At 35.6% G+C, this 24,520-nt stretch overlaps 1 long non-coding RNA gene across 5 annotated transcripts in view; it reads right to left on the reverse strand.

Moving 5' to 3' along the window:
* The window catches only part of LOC112427779 (uncharacterized), a 194,587-nt gene that overhangs the window by 71,080 nt on the left and 98,987 nt on the right, over positions 1–24,520 (reverse strand). For 4 of the 5 annotated variants that reach the window (XR_011608240.1, XR_011608239.1, XR_011608237.1 and 1 more), the window contains one exon: positions 14,129–19,401. The exons of the other annotated variant lie outside the window; for it this stretch is intronic. This is a non-coding gene — a long non-coding RNA (uncharacterized lncRNA). Of the gene's footprint in view, positions 1–14,128; positions 19,402–24,520 lie in introns of those variants that run through there. 5 annotated transcript variants of the gene reach the window in all.

A 24,520-nucleotide genomic window follows, 5' to 3' on the forward strand; every position in this document is an offset into this window, starting at 1 on the left:
GTGCACCAGTAGTCCCAGTTACTCTGGAGGCTGAGGTGAAAGGATATCTTGAGCACAGGAGTTTAAGGCTGCAGTGTGCTATGATCATGCCTGTGAATGGCCACTGCACTCCAGCCTGGGCAACATAGTAAGACCCCATCTCTAAGAATAATAGTAAGAAGAATAATACCCACCAAGGACATAATCATTCTCATACACTGATGATACCAACTTAATGTTCAAGACTTTCACAATCATTATTAGACCTAATCTGTCTGAAAAAGACATTATTTCTAGTTTTAGTGCAGTTACATGACTAAATCAAGTTACAGAGTGGTGTTCCGTATCAAATGCTTAACACTATTTAAACACCTATTAAAATCTATTAGAGAAAGCCACTACAGAGGTTTTAACCAGCTTCCTTTAACTAACAGTGCTGTCTCCGGTTACAGAAGATACTTGTTCTCTAGGTATGCTGCCCCTCAAATACAATATAATTAACATTTATACTATGTGTTTTCATACTTCCAAAATTACGGTGGGCTTTATGGTTTTCTGTTTTCAAAGTCATTCACCAGGAAAATAAACGTGTCTGACATAGTAGATCTCAAAAACATTGGATGGCTGATGGATGAATGGGTGGGTAGATGGATGAGTGGGTGGATGGATTAATGGGCAGGTGGATTAATGGACGGATGGATTAATGGGCAGATGGATGAATAAATGAGCCAATGCACCAAACGTGTTTCTTTAAAACCACTGTGCTCATATCCTCACTCAAATTCATTAGCTTCCAATTGTGACATGATCATTAGACCATTGATGGCTGGAAAATTCTCACCAGAAAAAAGCAGTAAAAAAAAAGGAAGACAGAAGCAAAACATTTGTTAATTTTATTACAAAAAAAAATTTTTAACTGTTCTATTGTCTGAAACTAAATGAAAAATATCTAAGAGTAAAATTAACATTAGCAAGGCTTTGCATTAAACACTAAAAAGTCTTGTGATAAAAGCAGTGCAAAAAATTTTTTAAGCATTAAGGCTCTAAAATGATTTAAATAGGATTCCAAATAGATTTACATACATCTCTAAATCAATATATATCTTAATTCATATTATACCTAAACATAATATGACATGTTCTAATATTTTGAGGACTATTTTATATATTAAGGAAATTTAAAGTTTACCTTAGAAGAAATAACCAATACTTTACAAAATAGATCATAAAAGTAACACAGGCATCCTTTTGATCCTCATGGGTATACTTTATTTGTCCTTGAAAAAATATATATATCCAATGTACCTTTCAGAATGATTTATTAGGTGTTATTGTTATGGTGTTCAATATTGTTCAATACTGAACTACTATACTGATTACCACTCTCCACTCTGTGTTAGTTCTATCATGTGCTTTTATTTACCTCCTGAGGCAAAAACATTTTAATTGGTTTGGAGAAGCTTGAACTCTCTTTTATCAATGACAGATTTCATCAAAATGAAACTAACCCGGTAGCCATAGTCCCAGGGCAGAAAAACCATGATCTACTTTGAGTTTCCAAGGTTTAAGACTTATAAACCAACAGTTTAAAAATAAAAAGGAAAATAAAACCTCTTTGTAATCTAAGAACTTTATTGTAATCTAAGACTTTTACACTTGCACATATACATACAAGTGCACACAGATGTGAATAGCACTCAGCTATAATTTTAAAGAAATATTAATATGTGTAAAACAGAATGTCTATAAAAGTATTTAACATAACAAAACTAACTGGTCTATAATTCTAACTTAGGAAAAGTAGATGAAACTAAGTTCTTCTGCTTTGCTTTGTTAATAGACTGCTTTCCAAATTATCCACACAGTAAATTTATGAAACACTGCAGTCAATTTTGAAATAATTTACAGTTACAGTAAATCTTGCTAAGTGCATAAACTTAGGCAAATGGTGCATTATTTTAATAGATCTATATTTCTTTGAGTATTCATTTCACAGTGTTCCATTATTTATGAACAATAGCACAAGAAATAATTTGCTCATTGCACAGAAATTGTATTTATTTAACAGATTTTACTGCCATACAGGTTTCACTGTTTCAGAATCTGAAGCCGAGTTGTAATTTGCACAGAGCCAGATATTAATTATAATGCATGTGCAAAATACTAACCACAGTGATAGACACCCACCTTTGCTGTCACTTAAAAAAAATACTTATTTTATTGAGGTAAAAACACTTAACATGAGAGGTACTCTCTTAAATTTTTAAGTGTACAAGATGGTATTATCAGAAAAATCCCAAAAGATACAAGTATTTGCAAGGATGTGGAAAAAACTGGAACCCTTGTTCACCGTTGGTGGGAATGCAAGATGGTACAGTAGCTATGGGCTATGGCAAACTGTATGGAAGGCCCTTAAAAAATTAAAAATAGAAATATTTTATGATCCAGCAATCTCACCTCTAAGTATTTACCCAGAAAAATGAAATCAGGGTCATGAAAGAATATTAGCACTCTCAAGTTTATTTTATTTATTTATTTATTTATTTATTTTTAGATGGAATCTCGCTCTGTCGCCCAGGCTGGAGCGCAGTGGCGCGATCTCAGCTCACTGCAAGCTCCGCCTCCCGTGTTCACGCCATTCTCCTGCCTCAGCCTCCCGAGTAGCTGGGACTACCGGCGCCCGCCACCTCGCTGGGCTAGTTTTTTGTATTTTTTAGTAGAGATGGGGTTTCACCGTGTTAGCCAGGATGGTCTCGATCTCCTGACCTCGTGATCCGCCCATCTCAGCCTCCCAAAGTGCTGGGATTACAGGCGTGAGCCACGGTGCCCGGCTGTTAACAGATTTTTAAAAAAATCTGTACTACGCTAGCTATCTGCCTGGGCATTGTGAAAGATATTGACATTCCTTCTCTTAACAGAAGCTAATAATTTGGTTGGAAAAAAAACAAACCCATGAAACAACATCAAACAAAAAAAAAATCACATTTCATAAACTTTTAAATTTTATGGTCCCAACCCCAATTCAGCAAACTTTTTTGGCAAAAAGCCAGATAGTAAATATTTCAGGCTTTACAGGACACAAAGTTTTTCTCAAGAGTGCTCAAGTCTCCTGTTGTAGAACAGAAGCAACTGTAGACAATCCTAAATGAATGAATGTATCTGTGTTCCAGTAAAACTATATTTATTTATAAAAACATCTAATGGGATGGAATTGTGACTGCCAAAGTAGTTTATTGACCCTAGGACTATTTCATAAGTGCTTTTTTCATTATGTTAACAGTGCCTTTGGAAAGGCAAGAGTTTGTTTGTCTTCATAGAGTCCATTTTACCAACTTTTTAATTTTAGAGATGTGATTTTGTGTCCTTTTCAGGAAAACTTTTCCTAATCAATGCCTCAAGGAACAGACATCAAAATTACCAAGGGCCAGGTTGAAGAGCCTTCCACTAGTCAAAATTGTTACTGTTTGAGCATTAAAAAAAATAGGTTAATGATATGATTGTTGAACATTCAATGAAATATTAAATTAATAAAAATCTATGAATCCCTAATAATCAAAAAAGGAAAACAATCGGAAAAAAATGCATTTTCACCTTTTTCACTATTAAATCAATTTCTTTCTTTGAAAATTAGAAATCAAAGGAAAAAACTAAATGCTTGTATCTCTGTCTTTCCAATACAAATTGTTTTTCCAAGTAGCCAAATAAACCCAGTTTATGAGGGAAAACTGTAGAAGTCTGCCAACTAAAATAACCCATAAAAGGAAGGAAAAAATTAGAAAAAATATAATTATTTTGCAATGGCTAGTGAAATTGTGTATTCAGACAATGATTACAAATTGATTTTAAGACCATTATGTGAATATTTGGGAACTAGATGCATATATGATGCCAAAGTGTGCCACACAGGCTATTTTCTGGTTGTAAATGGAAGTTCTAATGTACAATGAAGGGACAAGGCTATCATCGCTCTAATATGATGGTCAATGTTGAGTTTCAGTGATGGCTGTATGACTAATATATATTTATAGATATAATATGGTATGAAATATGAATCACTTATGATGTATTCTATCTAAAAATGTTTAGAACCTAATCAAGACTTTCAAACTAAGTTTCAAGTTACAGAAAATCAAGGTATCGAATTGTAAGTTAAATGACATCATGAGAAAGCAGTGAGACAAGGTCCAATAGGTAGACTATTCAACAAGACAATTGGTCAAGTCCCTATGTTATGAATTGCTTTTGATCAAAAGAGACGTAAGGGATGTGACAATCAGTTGCAATATAGGACCCTGGATTCAGTCATGTTTGCACAAATGAACTGTGAAGGACATTTGGAGAATAATTGGAAGAAATTTAAATATGGATCAGCTATTAGATTACACTGAGGAATTATAGATTTTATTAAATATGATACTGTTATTTTGTCTATATGGTAAGATGTTCCTTTTAGGAATGCATATTAACTTTTTATTAGTGAGATGCTGTAACATCAGTAGTTTCTTTAAGTGCTTTAGAGCCCTTTTTAACCTTTTAACAAGAGTTAAAGAAAAATCAAAATGTCCTCTCTCCAACTTTGCCATGTGCTCCCATGCTGAAATCCCTATCCCACTCTCTAGCTCACATTGTATTTTCTCCATGACAATTATCATTAACTGGAAAGACTTTGGTTGGTTGGTTGGTTGGTTGGTTGGTTGGTTGGTTGGTTGACTGGCTGGCTGGCTGGTTGGTTTTCCATCTTCCTCCTCCAGAATGTAATCCCGACGACAGGTAGGATCTTACCTGTCATATTTACAGTTGTATTCTTGAAGAAATACATGACAGAGAGTAGATGCTCAGTAAACGTTGTTGGATTTTTTAAAGGTGCACTTGTACTAAATCTCAGTTGACACTGTATTTGTGAAAATTTCATTTAGAAGATTTCTTTTGCTTATTAGACATGTGGTTTCCTGTGGAAATGTGTTGACAGAATTGGGAAGGGATGCTTTTTTATTTAACATATGAATGAAGCTTACACTGTGTACTGCCAGTTAACAAACGAAGAGAGAAAAATGATGGAAAGATGTGGGATCCTAATTCAATGTTATTTGAAATCACATGTGAACAGTCTGCTGTGCTCAGCTGGAAGACATCCCTATGAAGTTCAAGAGCTGAGCCTTTCAGCACCTGTTTCTGAGCTATAACCTGTTTACACTTTTCATAATAAGATGAAACGCAATGTTTTCAGAAAGCCAGTACAAGAGAGTTCTAAACATATCCTGTTGGAATTAAATCTTCAGTCCTAAAAATAAAGCTTGCAGTGCTCGGATGAAAGAAAATTAAAACATTTTATTTAAAAAAATATGACATTGAAAATCATAATCTGAAGTAACTGTACCAGTGTGAATAGGAACATTTTTCTATCTACAGGAGGCATATATTATATTCAAGATCAGATTTAAATTTATAGACTACAGAAACTCTGGATTAAAAATACTAGTAACATATTTTTGTCATAAATAGAGAGACTGGATCTCAGAGGAAACTAATAGTAAAATCATATGCTTATTGTTTTACAACTTGACATTGAAAAATCTGCCTTAATAAAGGCCACCCAAAGAAGTCCACTAGGTGATGTGTCTGATAGCAGCATCTCCAATGAATTTCTCTTTATTTCTTACTTTAGTCCAAAGATAGAGAATTAGGAGTAAGCATCACTGGTACCAACACTGCAACAGGAAAGCAGTGGTTTCATAACCATGTTTTCCACGAGGCTAATTTTTTACAGTTAGAATTCTGCCTCCCTTCTGGGTTTAGTTGTCATTAAAAGGGAAGATAAAAAGGGGTATAGAAACACTCAGTGTAAGATCTAGTCAATAATAAGAACTCAAATCTATCTTCTCGCCCAAGTCACAGTAACTACATCTATTCAAAAAATATTTAATAAGTTTTGACTACTCATCAAATCTCTACGGGAGCTGGAGAAAACAAAGAATGAAAGGAACATGGTATTTGTCTTCAAATGGAAAATATTGTAGTAGAAAGTGTCCTGTTCCTATTGTAAGTCCCAGAAGCTTGATGGAAGAGGTAAAATATATCCTAAAGCTATGTTAAATTAGAGTAGAAGGTCAAGGTTTTAATAGTGGTGTTTTTCATAAGAGGTACAAGGTAATCTGTTAAGTAACCTAATAATATATTAATGTGTGTATCATCTGGAGCTTGATAAGACAAGGTAAAAAAAATTATGAAAATTTAAGGCACCATGCAAAGTGCTTTAATTAATTAATTTCTTAATAGTGGTGTTTTTCGTAAGAGGTACAGGGTAATCTGTTACGCAACCTATTAATACATTAATTTGTGTATCATCTGGAGCTTGATAAGGCAAAGTAAAAAAATTTATCAAAATGTAAGACACTACACAAAGATAATAAAAGTATCATTAGAGTCACCACCCCACTTACTCATTGATATTAGTGTAATTTTGATCAAAAGTGTACACCTTAAAAAAACTATACAAGTATCTAAAATATGCAAATGAATAAAGGTAAAATTAAGCAACTACCATACCAAGATCAAACAGGGTTTTCTTCAGAAATACAAGGAGATCTCCATATAACTTACCGTATTAGTATAATGATCTATATGGATGCCACAAAGTTTCTGAAAGAATCATCACCCATTTATATCACAAAGAAATTTTCTTAACTTGATAAAGAGTATCTGAAACAAATAGCAAATTCTAACAGTTTTCCCTCTGTCTCCTGTATAACAAGCAGCACCTGTCTTCTGCCTTCTCTGTGAAGATTAAATAAGTTAATACATATAAAGCATTTATAATAGTGCTTGATACATGAATAATAGTCTTTGTACACAGCCTGTGGGAGCCAGAGTGCGCAAAAAGGGACCTTATCCTCCGAGTGTTGGGGATCTGTAGTTTCTAATTGGTGTTTCTAATCACAGAGATACAAAGAGGCAGTGGCCATTGGGTTTGCACCTTCACATATTGTTGCAAGCTCCTTCTCCTCTGGATGAAGTGACTGCTGGGTGACTTAAAGGGATAGTACCCATCCTCCCTACCTTTATTATTTTTGCTTTTCCCTTTGGAGAGCCAGACATAAAAAAACCAGAACATTCAAACACAATGGCATATATGGGGAAAATTAAAAAGTGAACACACATGCCCATGGAAAGGTGTAGGCTCAGAAAGACTTGAGAAGACCCTTAAGTTTATGCCTTAGGCTTATTTATCCATAGCACAGAGACAGCCTACAATAATTAAAAAAAAAAATAGCAAACCCTAGGGAAGGTGGAGTATCTGATTCCCAGAGTTACCAGATTATTACATTCAAATGCACAGTTTTCAACAGCAACAACAACAACAACAAAAAAACACAAAGTATACCAAGAAACAGGAAAGTATAACCCATTCAAAGGGAAAAAAAGTAAATTAACAGAAACTGTCCTTAAAAGAGCTGGTAGCAGATCTACTAGACAAAGACTTTAAAATAACTGTCTTAAATATGCTCAAAAAACTAAAAGAACATGTGGAGAAAGTCAAGAAAACAATGTATGAACAAAATGAAAATATCAATAAAGAGATTTTAAAACAGAAAAAAACAGGGAAATTCTTGAGCTGAAAAGTACAATAACTAAAATGAAAAATGCACTGGAAGCATTCAAAAAACAGATTTGAGTAGCCAGAATAAAGAATCAATGTACTTGAAGATAGAGCAATGGGAATTATGGGAATTATCAAATCTAAGGGATGGGAGAAAAAAGACTGAAGAAAAGTGAGCACAGCTTAAAAGACTTGTGCCTGTGGGACACTATCAAGGGGACCAACATACAGATTGCGGGGGTCCCAGAAGTAGAAGAGAGAAGGAAAAAGGCAGAATATTTAAAGAAATAATGGCTGAAAACATGCCACATTTGATGAAAGACATAAACATAAACCTGCAAGAAGCTCCACAAACTCCAAGTAAGATGAACTCAAGGAGACCCACCTCAAAACACATTAGAATCAAAATTTTGAAAGCCAAAGGGAAAATCATGAAAACAGCAAGAGAAAATGCAATTTGTCAAATACAAGGGATCCTCAATGAAATCATCAGCAAATTTTTCATCAGAAATTATGGAGACCAGGACCAGGGGTGATGGCTCACACCTGTAATCACAGCACTTTTGGGAGGCCAAGGTGGGCGGATCAGGTCAGGTTGAGACCATTCTGGCCAACATGGTGAAACCCCCTCTCTACTAAAAATACAAAATTTAGCTGGACATTGTGGCCCACACCTGGAATCCCAGCTACTTGGGTGGCCGAGGTATGAGAATCGCTTGAACCCAGGAGGTAAAGGTTGTGGTGAGCCCAGACCACACCACTGCACTCCAGCCTGGGTGACAAAACAAGACTCTGTCTCAAAATAATTTTTAAAAAAATTTTTAAAAAGAAATGATGGAGAACCACAAGGCAGTGATCCAATATATTCAAAGTGCTAAATAAAAAAGCCTGTCAAACAAGAATCAAACATCTAGCAAAAGCATTCTTAGAAAGTGCAAGAAAAATTAAGAGATTTTCAGATAAACAAAACATGAAGAAGTTCACTACCACTAGAACTGACCTACAAGAAACGCTGAAGGATGTGCTGCAGGAAAAGATACATTGGACAGTAACTCAAAGCCAAATGAAGAAAATGATCTCTCCATAAAGGTAAATACATGAGCAATTATAAAATCTAGAAGTGTTATAACAATGCTATGTAATTGCACTTTTGTTTTCTACATGATATGAGACTATTACATTAGAAAGTAATTATTCTAAAAGCTAGAATTATCGTAACTGGTTTTTAGTTCTATATCTTGTTTTCTAAATAATTTAAGAGGCTAATGCACTAAAAAGATTTATGTTTTTTAGCACACAATAAATATGTAATTTTTACCTCAACTGAAACAGGTGAGAATGGAGCAGTTAAAGGAGCAGAATTTTGTGTATTATTGAAGTTAAACAGATATAAATTCATATTAGCATGCTATAACTTTAGGATATTAAATACAATTTCCATGGTGCCAACAAAGGAAAACTATAGAATATATACAAAGAAAATAAGAAAGGAATTTAAACATTTCACTATAAAAAAATCAACTGAACATAAAAGAGAGTAATGCAGAAAATGAGGGACAAAACTGCTATAAGGCATGTAGACAAATAGCAAAATAATAAAAGTACCTTCTTATCAATAATTACTTTAAATGTAAAGGATTAAACTCCCCAACTAAAAGATATTGGCAGAATGGATTTTAAAATAAGATCTAACTCTATGTTGTCTATAGGAAACTTACTTCAGATCAAAAAACATAAATAGATTGAAAATGAAAGAATGAAAGAAGCTATGTCATGCAAATACTGACCAAGAGAGAACAGGGTTGGGCATAGGAAAATCAAACAAAATAGACCTCACATCAAAACAGGTTACGAGAGCCACAAAAGACATTATATATCAATAAAAGGGTCAAGACAGCAAGAAGATATAACAATCAAAAACATGTATGAAGCTAATGGCAGAGCATCTAAATATATGAATCAAGAACTGACAAAATTGAAGAGAAGAATAGGCAGTTCTAGTAGGTGAAGATTCCAATACCCTACTCTCAATAATTAATAGAACAACCAGAAAAAAAGATAAGTAAGATAATAGAGGACTTAACAACAACAACAAAGCCTAGATCTAACAGATATATAGAGAACTCTCTACCCTAAACAATAAACACATTCTTCCCAAGCGCATGAGAGATTTTGCAAAATAGAGCCTGTGTCAGGCTAAGAATTAAGTCTCAGTATGTTTTTTTTAAATACGTATAACACAAAATACTCTCTTTGGCCACAATGGAATGAAGTTAGAAATCAACAAGTGAAACTGGAAATTTTACAGATTTCTCAGAATTAAACAGTATGCTCTTAAACAATGGATCAACAAAATAAACTAACTGAAAGGGACACTAGAAAATCCTTAGGCATTACATAGCACAACTTATGGAACACAGTAGAAGCAGTGTCAAGGGTTAAATTTATAAACACTTATATTAAAAAACAAGAAAGGTCTCAAATCAACAACCTAAGTTTGTAACTTGAGGAACTAGGAAAGGAAGAGCAAACTAAACCCAAGGGTAGAAGGAAAGAAATAATGAAAATTAGAGCAGAGATAAATAAAATAGAAAATAAAAAAGCAATGGAGAAAATAAACAAATCCAAAAGTTGTTTCTTTAAAAAGATCGACAAACTTGAAACGCTTTTAGTTAGACTAATTTAAAAAACACAGAGAAGACTCAAATTATTAAATAAGAAATGAAATTGGAGATATCATCAATTCTAAGAAAGAATAAGGATTATAAGTGAACATTCTAAATAATTGTATGCCAACAAATTGTATATCCTAGATGAAGTGGACAAACTCCTAGAAACACAAAACCTACCAAGACAAAATTAGGAATAAATTAAAAATCTGAATAGACCTATAACTAGTAAGGAGATTGGAGAAGGAATAAAAAATCTCCTGACAAAGAGATGCCCTGGACACAGTGGCTTTGCTGCTGAATCCTTCCAAACATTTAGAGAACACAAATTCTTCTCAAACTTTTCCAAAAAGTTGAAAACATACCAGAATCTCTGGGACACATTTAAAGCAGTGTGTAGAGGGAAATTTATAGCACTAAATGCCCACAAGAGAAAGCAGGAAAGATCTAAAATTGACACTCTAACATCAGAATTAAAAGAACTAGAGAAGCAAGAGCAAACACATTCGAAAGCTAGCAGAAGGCAAGAAATAACTAAGATCAGAGCAGAACTGAAGGAGATAGAGACACAAAAAACCCTCCAAAAAATCAATGAATCCAGGAGTTGGTTTTTTGAAAAGATCAACAAAATTGACAGACCGCTAGCAAGACTAATAAAGAAGAAAAGAGAGAAGAATCAAATAGACGCAATAAAAAATGATAAAGGGGATATCACCACCGACCGCACAGAAATACAAACTACCATCAGAGAATACTATAAACACCTCTATGCAAATAAACTGGAAAATCTAGAAGAAATGGATAATTTCCTGGACACTTACACTCTTCCAAGACCAAACCAGGAAGAAGTTGAATCCCTGAATAGACCAATAGCAGGCTCTGAAATTGAGGCAATAATTAATAGCCTACCAACCAAAAAAAGTCCAGGACCAGATAGATTCACAGCTGAATTCTACCAGAGGTACAAGGAGGAGCTGGTACCATTCCTTCTGAAACTATTCCAATCAATAGAAAAAGAGGGAATCCTCCCTAACTCATTTTATGAGGCCAACATCATCCTGATACCAAAGCCTGGCAGAGACACAACAAAAAAAGAGAATTTTAGACCAATATCCCTGATGAACATTGATGCAAAAATCCTCAATAAAATACTGGCAAACCGGATTCAGCAATACATCAAAAAGCTTATCCACCATGATCAAGTGGGCTTCATCCCTGGGATGCAAGGCTGGCTCAACATTCGCAAATCAATAAACATAATCCAGCATATAAACAGAACCAAAGACAAGAACCACATGATTATCTCAATAGATGCAGAAAAGGCTTTTGACAAAATTCAACAGCCCTTCATGCTAAAAACGCTCAATAAATTCGGTATTGATGGAACTTACCTCAAAATAATAAGAGCTATTTATGACAAACCCACAGCCAATATCATACTGAATGGGCAAAAACTGGAAAAATTCCCTTTGAAAACTGGCACAAGACAGGGATGCCCTCTCTCACCACTCCTATTCAACATAGTGTTGGAAGTTCTGGCTAGGGCAATCAGGCAAGAGAAAGAAATCAAGGGTATTCAGTTAGGGAAAGAAGAAGTCAAATTGTCCCTCTTTGCAGATGACATGATTGTATATTTAGAAAACCCCATTGTTCCAGCCCAAAATCTCCTTAAGCTGATAAGCAACTTCAGCAAAGTCTCAGGATACAAAATTAATGTACAAAAATCACAAGCATTCTTATACACCAGTAACAGACAAACAGAGAGCCAAATCATGAATGAACTTCCATTCACAATTGCTTCAAAGAGAATAAAATACCTAGGAATCCAACTTACAAGGGATGTAAAGGACCTCTTCAAGGAGAACTACAAACCACTGCTCAGTGAAATCAAAGAGGACACAAACAAATGGAAGAACATACCATGCTCATGGATAGGAAGAATCAATATCGTGAAAATGGCCATACTGCCCAAGGTTATTTATAGATTCAATGCCATCCCCATCAAGCTACCAATGAGTTTCTTCACAGAATTAGAAAAAACTGCTTTAAAGTTCATATGGAATCAAAAAAGAGCCCGCATCTCCAAGACAATCCTAAGTGAAAAGGAGGGAACATTTTCTAAGTCATTTTGTGAGGCCAACATTACTCTGATACTAAAGCCAGACAAAGACACTAAAATTTAAGAGAACTACAGGCCAATACCCTTTGTAAACATTGATGCAAAAATCCTTAACAAAATACTGGCAAACTGAATTAGGCAGCATGTTAAAATAATTTTACACCATGACCAAATATCTTTTATTCCTGGGATACAAGAAGAGTTAAATATAAGAAAATCAATCAATGCAATGCACCACATTCACAGAATGAAGAAAAAAAGATCATCTCAATTGATGTAGAAAAAGCACTTGACTATATTCAACACTCTTTCATAATGAAAACACTCAACAAACTAGTAATAGAGGAAAACTACCTCAACATAATAAAAGCCATATATGAAAAAAACCACAATGAACATTTTACTTTATGGTGAAAAACCAAAAGCTTTTCCTTAAGATCAGAAAGAAGGTAAGAATGCCAGCTTTGACTACCTCTATTCAATATTGTACTGGAAGTTCTAGCCAGAGCAAAGAATCAAGAAAAATAAATAAATGCTTCCAAATTTGAAAAGAAGATATAAAATTATCTCTCAATATAAGTTTGTATGTAGAAAACTAAAGATTCTTTTAAAAAAAACTGACAGAACTAATAAATGAATTCAGCAAAGTAGCAGAAATTAATACATAAAATATCAGCGGTATTTCTATATACTAACATTTCAACAATATGAAAAAGAAATTATAAAAACAATTTTATTCACAATAGCATCAAAAAGATCAAAATACTCAGGGACTAACTAAGGAGGTAAAAGACGTATACAATGAAAACTACAAAATCCTGCTGAAAGAAATTTTAAAAGATAAATAAATGAAAAACATATCCCATGTTCATGGATTGAAAGAATTAATATTGTTAATATGTTAATTCTATCCAAAGTGATTTACAGATTCAACACAATCCAATCAAAATTCCTATTTTTTGCAGAAAAAGAAAACCTTATCCTAAAATTCATATGAAATCTCAACGGATGCAGAATAGCCAAAGCAATCTTGAAAAAAGAACAAAGCTAGAGGACTCATACTTCCTGATTTCAAAATTTGCTATAAAACTGCAGTAACAAAATAGTGTATTAGTGGCATAAAGACAGACGTATAGAGCAATGGAATAGATTAGAGAGCCCAGAAACAATCCCTAATATATAATCAGTCTTTTCAACAAATGGCCCTGGAAAAAGAATGTATATCCACATGCAAAATAATGAAGTTGAACCCTTACCTAACATTATATTTAAAAATTAACTCAAAATAAGTACGTAAATGTAAGACCTAAAACTATATAACTCTGAGAAAAATAACACAGGGAAACTTTATGAGACTGACTTTGGCAATGATTTGAATGTGACATCACAGTATAGGCAACAAAAGAAAAAAGTAGAAAAATTGGACTTCGTGAATTTTTTAACATAGATCACAAGACGCTATCAACATAGTAAGTAAACAACCCACAGATTGGGAGAAAAGATTTCCAAATTACATATCTGATTCTGATAAGGGATTAAAATCCAGACTATATAGAAAACTTCTAAAACTCAAAAACGACAACAAAAAACCCAATTTAAAATTGGCCAAATAAGTAATATGAAATAATAAAAATTATATACAAATTATCTCAAGAAATAGAGGAGGCAAAAAATCTTCTCAACTCATTTCATGAAGCCACATGGTTTTTTAAAAAAACTAATTAAAACATTTCAAAAATATAATTACAGACAAATAACCTACATGATCATAGACACAAAAATCAAGATACTGCGATTTAAACCTAGGAATATATCAAAAGAATAATAAATCCATCATTACTAGGTGGAGTTTTCCTCCCCAATCCTCAAAGTGTAAGATTAGCTTAACATTCAAATATCAATCAATGTAATTCAACATATTAACAAAATGAATGAGAAATATTATGTAATTACCTCAAAAGATGTAGTAAAGTATTTGGCAAAAGTCAGCACTCCTCATGGATTAAAAAAATTTCTGCTGCTACAATTATACCAATAGTTAAATATTAAGCCCTGCCCCTTACAATCAGGAGAAAAGCGAGACTATCAATTTTTACCGTGTTATACAACAATGTAGTAAACGTTCTAGCCAAAGCAGTAAGAACAACAGAATAAATATTTTAAAATTTCATAAATATTGGAAAGTAAAGAATGAAATTGTCACTATTAGCAGAAAACATGATTATGTGCATAAGAGAATCCAGCAAGGATTCAGGATGCCAAATCAATATATGAAATCAATTGCATCTCTATATAAGAACAATAAATAATTGGAAAATGAAACATAAAAATAGAATACCATTTACAATAGCATTTAAAAAAGCAAATACCTAGTAATTAATCTAACAAAAGACATGCCAGATCGCTATACCAGATTTCTACGAACAGTGTTCCTAGAAAACTATTGCTGAAGGGTTCAACGTCATTCTTTTGCTTGTGAATATAGATTTTTCTATTTGTGATAGAAATGAAAGATCTAAATAATAGAAAGATAGGCCAAGTTTATTGTATGTGTATGCTGTTTAGACACCTATTCTCCCCTAGTTGATCTTTGGATTCAGCACAATTCCAATAAAAATTCCCACATGATTTTTTGAAGAAATTGACAAGCTGATTCTACAATTTATATTGAAGTGCGAAGAACCAAGTCTATTAGTCCATTTTCACATAGTTGATAAAGGCATACCCAAGAGTGGGCAATTTGCAAAAGAAAGAGGTTTAATGGACTCACAGTTCCACATGGCTGGGGAGGCCTGACAATCATGGCAGAAAGAGAAAGACACATCTCACAGAGTGGCAAACGAGAGGAGAACTTCTGCAGGGGAACTCCCCTTTATAAAACCATCAGATCTCATGAGATTTATTTACTATCATGAGAATAGCACAGGAAGGACCCGCTCCCATAATTCAGTTACCTCACATCCCTCCCACAACACGTGGGAATTGTGAGAGCTACATTTCAAGATGAGATTTGGGTGGGAACACAGCCAGCCATCTCACCTAGAATAGTCAAGATATTCTTGATGTAGTAAAACAAAGATGGAGGAATTACCCTACTGTGATGATTGATTTTTACCTGTCAACTTGAAACTAAATGGAGAAGTCCTTGACTGGAAGTGCTTGACTTGACTCTCAGTGCACATATCCGGAAAAGAACGCATACCCAGAACACCTAAAGAACTCCTTCAAATCGAAAATAAAGACATGAACAACTCAAATTTTTTAAAGGGGTGAAAGATTTGAACAGACACTTCACACAAAAAAAAAAAATCTTATACTAAAAGCCAATAAGCAAATGGAAGGCTCTCAAAATCATGATTAATTGGGGAAACACAAATTTAAAAAAAAAATGAGATACTACTACACACTCAGCAGAATGGCTAAAATTTGAAAGACCAGCAACACTCTATGTGACGATGAAAACAACTGGAATGATCACACATTGTCAGTGGTGGTGTAAAGTGGAACAATCACTTTGGTAATTTTGTATAAGGTTAAATATTTGGCCACCCATATTCCAGCAACTTTACTCCTAGAAATTTAACCACAAAAATAATAATGATCAGAGCAGCCTTATTCATAATAACCAAAATCTAGAAACAACCTATCAAAGATGAATGGGGAAACAAAGTGTGGTATATTAGTATCATGGAATAATATTCAGCAATGAAAAAAGTGAACTGAAATATGCAACAACATGGATGAATCTCAAAGCAATTATAAGCAAAAGAAGAGGACACAAAAGAATAGATACTTTATTATTTCATTTATGGTAAGTTCTAGAACAGTTACAGTTAACTTTTAGTGATAGAAATCAGAACACTGGTTGCTTCACAGGTTCTGGATCCAAAAACCTGGGTTTGCAATTGTCTGTGATGCTATTTTTTTAAAAAAGTTCTACAGACTGGGTAATTTACAAATAATAGAAGTCTATATCTCACAGTTCAGAGGCTGCAAAGTCCAAGATCAAGGCTCCAACAGATTGAGTCTCTGGGGAGAGTTGGTCTGTCTGCTTCAAAGATGGCACTTCTTATCACATCCTCCCACAGTGGAAGGGACAAACACTGTGTTCTCACATGAGCAAAGGGGGCAAAGTCATCTTTTTCAACCCCTTTAATGAAGGCATTAATCCCACTCATTAGGGTAGAGCCTTCATGATTTTACCAGCTCCCAAGAGCTCCACTTCTTAATACCACCATAATGGTAATTAGGAATAAATGAATGTTGAAGGGACTTATTCAGACCATAGCAAAGTCTCAGTCTTACCAAAAATTCCCCAATCTTCCATCCCATCCTATTCCCTTGTTTCCTTCCCATCCCCTCTCCTCAGTTCATTTTGTCATCATTACAATGTTTACAAAGGAATTCCTAGTTAATTCATAGTACAGTCAACTGCAAATTGGAGACATGTTTTCTGTACAGTTTGGTCAATGAATTTGTTACAGAGGAGAAGGATTTTTAGTATTTTTTAATGAACTTCAAGACAGACCCCAAACCGTCTCTTTTATTCACAAACCTTTTTGCAGTTTTTTCTGATTCAGGTTCCCTGGCACTATTATTTTTTAAATAGCCTGTACTCCCTCAATAATCAAAATTTGTTTCATATACCTTTTCTTTTCCATTTCTTCTTTCCTTCTCCCTTCCTCCTCCTCCTCCTTTGTTTTAAGGTCACTTCTTCACTAGAAGTGACACTGATTGCAGAGAGAGTGGCTGAGAAGTGAAGGGATAGAAGAACTGTAACAGGCTAATAGGATAAAGCTGAGAGGAATTAAGTATGGGACCCTCCCCCACATTGGGGAGGAGGGGTTTGCTTAGGGTGGAAACCCGAATTTTGACGTCCCCAAAGTAACTGTGACCCAGAAGCCGACAGGCCCTCCTAGGGCATGTAGTCCAGCTTCAGAGCACTGCAGTCTCTGAAATTGGTCTGAGATGATCCCAGGTTGCTGCCGCTCTCAGGGGCCTGGAAAAGGCACATGTAAAGCCCTCTCAGGAGGAAGATACCATCCTAGGCCTCAAATTATTTCTATAAACAATTCTGCAATTGCAACAACCGGCACAAACTAAACAGTAGCTAAGCACCAAAGGAGACATGAAAACACGAAGGAACATGAGCAGAAATGTTACACAACGTATTGAGACCCAGAGGAGCTCCACTGATGTTGACAGACACAGATTCTAAAATAAGAATGAATCAATCCAACAAAATGCGTTTTCATTTATTAAAAATGGCCCTTAATTCATTGACTTAGGGGGGGATCTTAAGAAAAATGAGAAGTGAGGTAAGGACCTGGAGACCTTCTGTCTTCAAGTCCTGTTTGTGAGCACTGAAGGTAGGACCCCAACAAGGCCTTGGTAGGGTACAGTCATGGTGGTGGTGGTACAGGAAAGCCGCTTGACTGTAAGCTTCATGTCATCACCGATGGCCACAGACGGGGATGCAGAAGGCAGGATTGGCATATGGAATATCACATTGCCCACTCTCTTCTCTAGGTGGTGTGTCTATGGTGTATCTTATTCTCTGGTTACAATTCAGGATTATTGACCTAGAGTTTTAAACTTTGAGGGGCTCGCTAGAACTTGAAGAATAAGACAGGACATCCTTGACAATTGGAGAGATACAATATTTACAAGGATGGTTTTGGAGCTGGAGTCATTCATAAGATAGGAGATCGGGCGTCATTCAACTCTCAGACCCAATTATATCACCATGAGCTCTACACACCAGAATGTCAACATTGCCTGTTTCACTGTAGCTTCATGATAACTGGGACTGTCCTTCTTACTCAATATGTTTTTCCCAATATTTATCACATTGCCTGGTATTGAGTAGAGGCTCAATAAATGTTTGTTGAGTAAATACATAGTCACAAAAACATTCAAAATTAGGTGAGGCACCCATTAGCATATTTTGATGTCAATTAAATTGAAATGTACTGAGACTAGGTAACCTACACAAAATCACTTGTCAGTCAATAAAGTGGTACTCAATTTAATAATTAATAATGATAGCTAATACTTACATGACACTACTATATACCAAGCACTATTATAAGAATTTTACATACAGTAATTTTAAGGCCCACTGCAATCCCATTTAGTAGTTATATGAGAATCTCTATTTTACAAACAAGAAAACTGAAGCACAGACAGGCTAAACAGGCCAGGCGCGGTGGCTGACTCCTATAATTCCAGCACTTTGGGATGCCGAGGTGGGCAGATCATTTGAGGTCAGGAGTTCAAGACCAGCCTGGCCAACATGGTGAAACCCCATCTCTACTAAAAATACAAAAATTAGCCAGGCGTGGTGGCATGCCCCTGTAGTCCCAGCTACTCGGGAGGCTGAGGCAGAATTGCAGCCTGGGGACAGAGCAAGACTCCATTAAAAAAAAAAAAAGTGCTAAATAATTTTCTCCAGCTCCTGTGACTCCTAAAAGAGTTGAGCTGGGATGCAGATGCAGGTGGTCAGGCTCCCTAGCCTAAGCTATTAACTACCACCTCCAATTCAATGGAAAAATATAACGAGTTCAATCTCAGATTTCCTCTTTATAAATGAGTCTCATTGTACCATGCTGACTTTTTTCTAAATGCAGTCAGTTCCGTTGGGACCATCTTAATTCCAAACCTTGTTCTCTTTGCAGAAGTTTCATCTTAGATATTTTTATGTTTTCATAACTAGTTAGAAGGTTAGGCGTTCTGTTTATTTTTAAAAAACATACAGAAATATTGATGTATTGAGTCAAAGTGTGCTGTTACCTAAATGAGTTGATTTTTAATGAAAACGAGTCAGTCCTATCTGTGATAAAACGTAGCCCAACACTGTCAAAAGCTACTCACCTGGCAGTGCCTTCGCACTGCAGGAAGTTTTACTTCAAACATGTTCATTAAGTCTGGGTGTGTTGGCTCAGGCCTATAATCCTACCTCTTTGTGAGGCAGAGGTGGGAGAATCCCTTGAGGTCAGGAGTTCAAGATTAGCCTGGGTAACATTGAGAGCCCATTTCTGGAAAAAAATAAATAAATAAAATAAAAATTAGGCAAGCCTGGTAGTGTGCATCTGTAGTCCCAGTTCCTTAGGAGGCCGATGCAGGAGGATCATTTGAGTCCAGGAATTCCAGGCTGCAGTGAGCTACGATCATGCCACTGCACTCAGCCTAAGTGATAGAGCACGATCCCATCTCAAAAAAAAAAAAAAAAAAAAAAAAAAAGGCGATTAACTTGCTGGCTGTACTAAATTAATATTTTCCAAAGGGCTTTAGATTTTTCAAATTTAGGTATTTATTGTCCAATTATGAGACATCATGTTTGTGATAATGCAGCAGTTTAACTCTGCTATTTTTGTACATGGCCTAGTGATTTTCAAACTATGGTTTCAGTGACAAGTCTGCTGCCTAAATGGACTGGCTTTCCTGTTTGAACGTCTTTGGCCTGTTTGTCTGAAAAGAAAACTTTTTTATTCTATGTATACATATTTTTAAAGGCATTTCTTTGCTGTATCAGGATGCCTGTTTCAGGTAAGTATCAAATATATGCTTTATATCTGTGATGTGATAAAATCAATATGTATAAAGTCTTCTATTCTCAAATTTATTTAGACATCAATATTCTTTTTAGCCAGATATGTGAAAATTGGCATCTACTTAAGTCCAATATAGAGCATAAAGAGAATTTTCAGAGAACTAAAGCACCATTTACTAAAATTTAAATTGAAGGCAGTGGATGAAGATAATATAGCATTTAGAAAACAAATTGCATTTTGCAGGCCACACAGAGTGAATCCAGTTGGAGAAATCTCTCTACATTATTTTTTAAAAAGACTGATGCAAAAGGAAAGCATTTTAGTGCATTGAGAAATGCATTCTCTTATAGGATAAACTACCTCATTAGTGCAAATGTGGTCTTGAACTCCATATGAAGGTGAGGCCAAAGGCAGTGCCATTGATGGAACACAACTCACATTTGGGATAATATTATACAATTGAAGGCTTTCTTGGGCTCATCATATCTTGCCACCTACTGCAGTTCCTGAAGGCCAGGATTGCTTTAAATGCACTCAAAAAAGAAAAAAAAAAAAAAAAAAAAAAGGCAGACCCTACTACATTGAGCATTTGTTTTCTGGTTTTGTGTCTTTCTTTCAGCAGGATGGCTATTCCACAGAAAAAGTACCTTCAGTATAATAAACTGTGATAACTGTGCCCCAGATCTGTCATTCCCCTCGATCTACTCTCCATCCTCCGCCATCTTGTTTCTTGCTTGGAAGGTCAACCCCTAAGGCCAATAGCAACAGGTGCTCCTTCCCTCAGGCTTACTTTTGGGATAGCAAATAGAGAGTCCCAGCAGACCATCAAAGGGAGAGAGGAAAGTATAGTTGGTTGCCTCAGGCTGGTCATGTCCCTCCACAGAAGGTCACAGTTCTCAAAACACACGATGTTCTCCTTTCAATTTCCAATACCATTATCTCCACTCTTCCTTTTGGTCCTAAGGTTGGCCATGCCTGGTATATCAGCCCCAAGGCACTGCACCATCTCAGAATTTCTCTTGGCTCCCTGGCTACCACTTTTACGTAGTCCCCTTACAAAACACCACTGCCCCTTCATGAATTATCCTAACTCGAGTGTGCCACCAGATTTTACTTGGGCTTGATTGATAAAGTTAACAGCATCAGAAAAAAAAACTGTTTTAAGCTCTTAAATGTAATAAAGAGCGCCTAGAAATTGTGTTAAATTCTTCTGCAAATCAAGAATGTATAACTTTCCTTTTGCTTATAAAATAAATAGTTAAAACATTTTTAAGTAAAATGACTAAAGAACTTACTAAAGCCTTCCTTTATCCTTTACTGGACAATAAGCATGATGCAGTATAAACCTCTGACTTAAGAGACCATTCTTCATTTTTCACTTAGCACCTGTTATATACCAGACACTCTGCTAAGCAGTGGAGTTGCAGCGATTGATAAGAGACAATCGCTGCCTTGAAGGAGCTCACATATATGCACCGATTATTATAATGCTGTGCGACAAGGTGATGAGAAGAGACAGTGTGTTATAACCCAACTCGAGATACAAGCAAAAGTTTTCAGCAAGAAGAGGGATTTTTTTTTTTTAACTGAAAGAAACTGAACCCTTTTGTACCTGGAGGGAAGGAACAAATTTCTGGAAGAGACGCCAAAAAATAAAGTTAAGAGTAAACATGAAATTAAGGTGTTAGAAGCTAATTACATGTCACTTTTTTAAAAAAGAAAAAAACAAGAGACACCTTTTGTTTACGTGGATGATGCAGGGTTGAGTATTTTAAATTATGAAAATCAGTTTCTACACTGCTATCCAGAAGGACTCTATCTCCACCCGAGGATTTATGATTACTCAGCCATCTGTGACCAACAGTCCCCACAGAATTGTTCCAAATTTATTCTCCAAAGTTAAGCCTAGGATGGAAAAAAAAATCTGGCACCCATGCGGTACGTGAACATCTGGATTCATTTTGAACAGATAAGAACCAGATACCTGATATTTAAAATTTTTAATGACCATAAGGAATAATGTGGAAATATATTATTCTATTGTAATAAAGTAGAAAGAATTAATTAAATATATCGGAAACATACTGAAAGTGGTTCAAATACCAAAAGGTCTATGAAATTGCAAAATACTATTTTGAAGATTTACTTTTAGAAAACAGGAGGCCACAGGGAAAAGATACTGAATCCTAAAAGTCAGTTGAATGTAGGATTCATTGTCCCAAATTTTGTTTAAATTGGAAGATCAGTCACTTTAACGGTTTTTCTTGAAAATGTATTTCAAATGTGAATGTCTGTAAGTTAGATAATACATACATGATATGACTGGCAAGGGATGGAGCGGACCTTGTTCCCAGAGAACAAAATAAAATTCCAGAAAAATTAATTCTAACTTGAAAGGCTACAGCTTTAATTACAGCCTTCCTTAGAACAACACACTAACAGAGGAAGGATAATCAGAAGCACCGGCAAGCAGTCCTGATCACTGGGAAAATCTATCCCAATGTCTGCTTTATCCACAGCCCTTTGTGCTTCTCCAGATTCACAGCAGAGATGAACATATTAATAGATGGAGATGGGCTAGCCATGGTGGCTCAGGCATGTAATCCCAGCACTTTGGGAGGCCAAGGCGGGCAGATCACAAGGTCAGGAGTTCAAGACCAGCCTGACCAAGAGACCAGCCTGGCCAATATGGTGAAAACACATCTCTACTAAAAATACAGAAACTAGCAGGGCATGGTGGCAGGTGCCTGTAATACCAGCTACTTGGGAGGTTGAGGCAGGGGAATTGCTTGAACCCAGGAGGCAGAGGTTGCAGTGAGTCAAAGATTGCACCATTGCACTCCAGCCTGGGTGACAGAGAGAGACTCATACTCAAAACAAACAAACAAACAATCTAAATAGATGGAGATGTAGTTCTTAATCTTTAAAGCTCACATCTATCTTGATTGCTTTCTGTTATAGCAGCCTAGACTGAGTAAGACACCCATAAAGTAAGAAGCTTGGGCAAGGTACCAGTTCTAAGCCAGGCACAGAGGAATCAGGGATGGGTATGTCCTGGCCTGAAGACACAATGTATTGTAGAGGTAATAAGGAGATTCAATAAAGTAAAGTAATGAGGCTGCCATGGAACACAGAGAAAAGGAACTTAATCCCAGACTTTTTGTGACTCCATTTCTTCACACCAGATAAAGCCATATGAACAACAGGATCATTTGACCTTGAACCCATTGACTCATTCTAGAGTTAGATACAAAGCCAGAAGAAGAAGTAGAATGATAAGAAAAGTTACCCTTACGTATTTACAAAATTTAAAAGCCTATGGAGGGAATATACAGAAACATCAGTGAACAAATTGAGAGTAGAAAATGTTCCCCAAATGGTGATCTCATTATAAGTTAAAGGTAGCACTTCAACTCAATAAGGAAATATTATTTAATAAATATTAATAGCCAACTATACAGCCACTTGTTTTCATTAAACACTTAAATATTTACACGAAAACGACAAATTCCAGAAATGTACCTGGAAAAGAGGTGGACGTAAAGAGGCCTGTCTTTCCAGGCCACAGGAATAAAAGCCGAGCAAGGCCTCCAACTCTACTCCTTTGCGAAATACTAGGACCTCATCAGGCCTTCTGTGAAGGGGGCTGGGGATTAGGGTGGTGGCGGGGGGAGAGAGATCTCAACAAGAGACAATAACAGGGCCAGAAATAAAAGGTCCTATGTGATAAAGCAAATCTTGGGCCAATAGTGCCTGTTCCCCAAGAAGCAGACCAGCAAAGGGAGCTGCTCTACCTTGCCACCAAGGATGAACATCCCCTCCTTCCTCCAAATGTAATGAGATTATCTGCACATATTCCTTTATATGAGTTTCTGTATGTTTCTTTCCTGAGAATTTATAAAAAGGCTCTTACTAGGTAAAGTATATATATACATACATATATATATATCCGTGTATGTATATATATATAAAACCAAGATACTTTCTAGAAAGAATATACCAATTTTTACTCCCACCAACAGTGTGTGAAGTGCTGCCAGTATTGAGTAGTATCTTTTTTTTTTATTTTAGCAAATAGGTGAAGAATTGTATCTCGCTGTTATAAATTGTATTTCGTTGTTGCTAATGAGATTCAAATTGCGTTCAAGTTTCAGTCGCCTGTGATTGTCCTGGTGTGTGTGCATGTGCAAACATATGTGTGTGTGTGCACGTGTGTGTGTATCCTCTGCTTTAGACTGCTATTCCTTTAAATTGGCTATGTCAATATAATTTCATCTTTCTACATATCAGTGTCGTGTCAAGCTGACTGTGATGGAACTTGGACATAAGATCACCCAACGTAAGACTTCTAACTGTCAGAGGAAGGTTTGACAGACTGTGCAGAATTTAACTGTTGATAGAGGTTAATTATAATGGTTTGTTCTTTTCTAAATCTTTCCCAACGCCTAAGCGGCTTGTGGAGAAATGCCCGAGATTTGGTTTAAGGTAGCTAGACTTATAGATATTTTAGATTAAGTATACAAAATATATTTATTCAATCAGGGTACTACCCCGATTGTATAGCACCTTTTCTTTCCCTTCCAAGTCCAAGTATGGGAACAAA

The sequence above is a fragment of the Macaca nemestrina genome, chromosome 9, assembly GCF_043159975.1.
Source record: "Macaca nemestrina isolate mMacNem1 chromosome 9, mMacNem.hap1, whole genome shotgun sequence".
Taxonomy (NCBI): domain Eukaryota; kingdom Metazoa; phylum Chordata; class Mammalia; order Primates; family Cercopithecidae; genus Macaca; species Macaca nemestrina.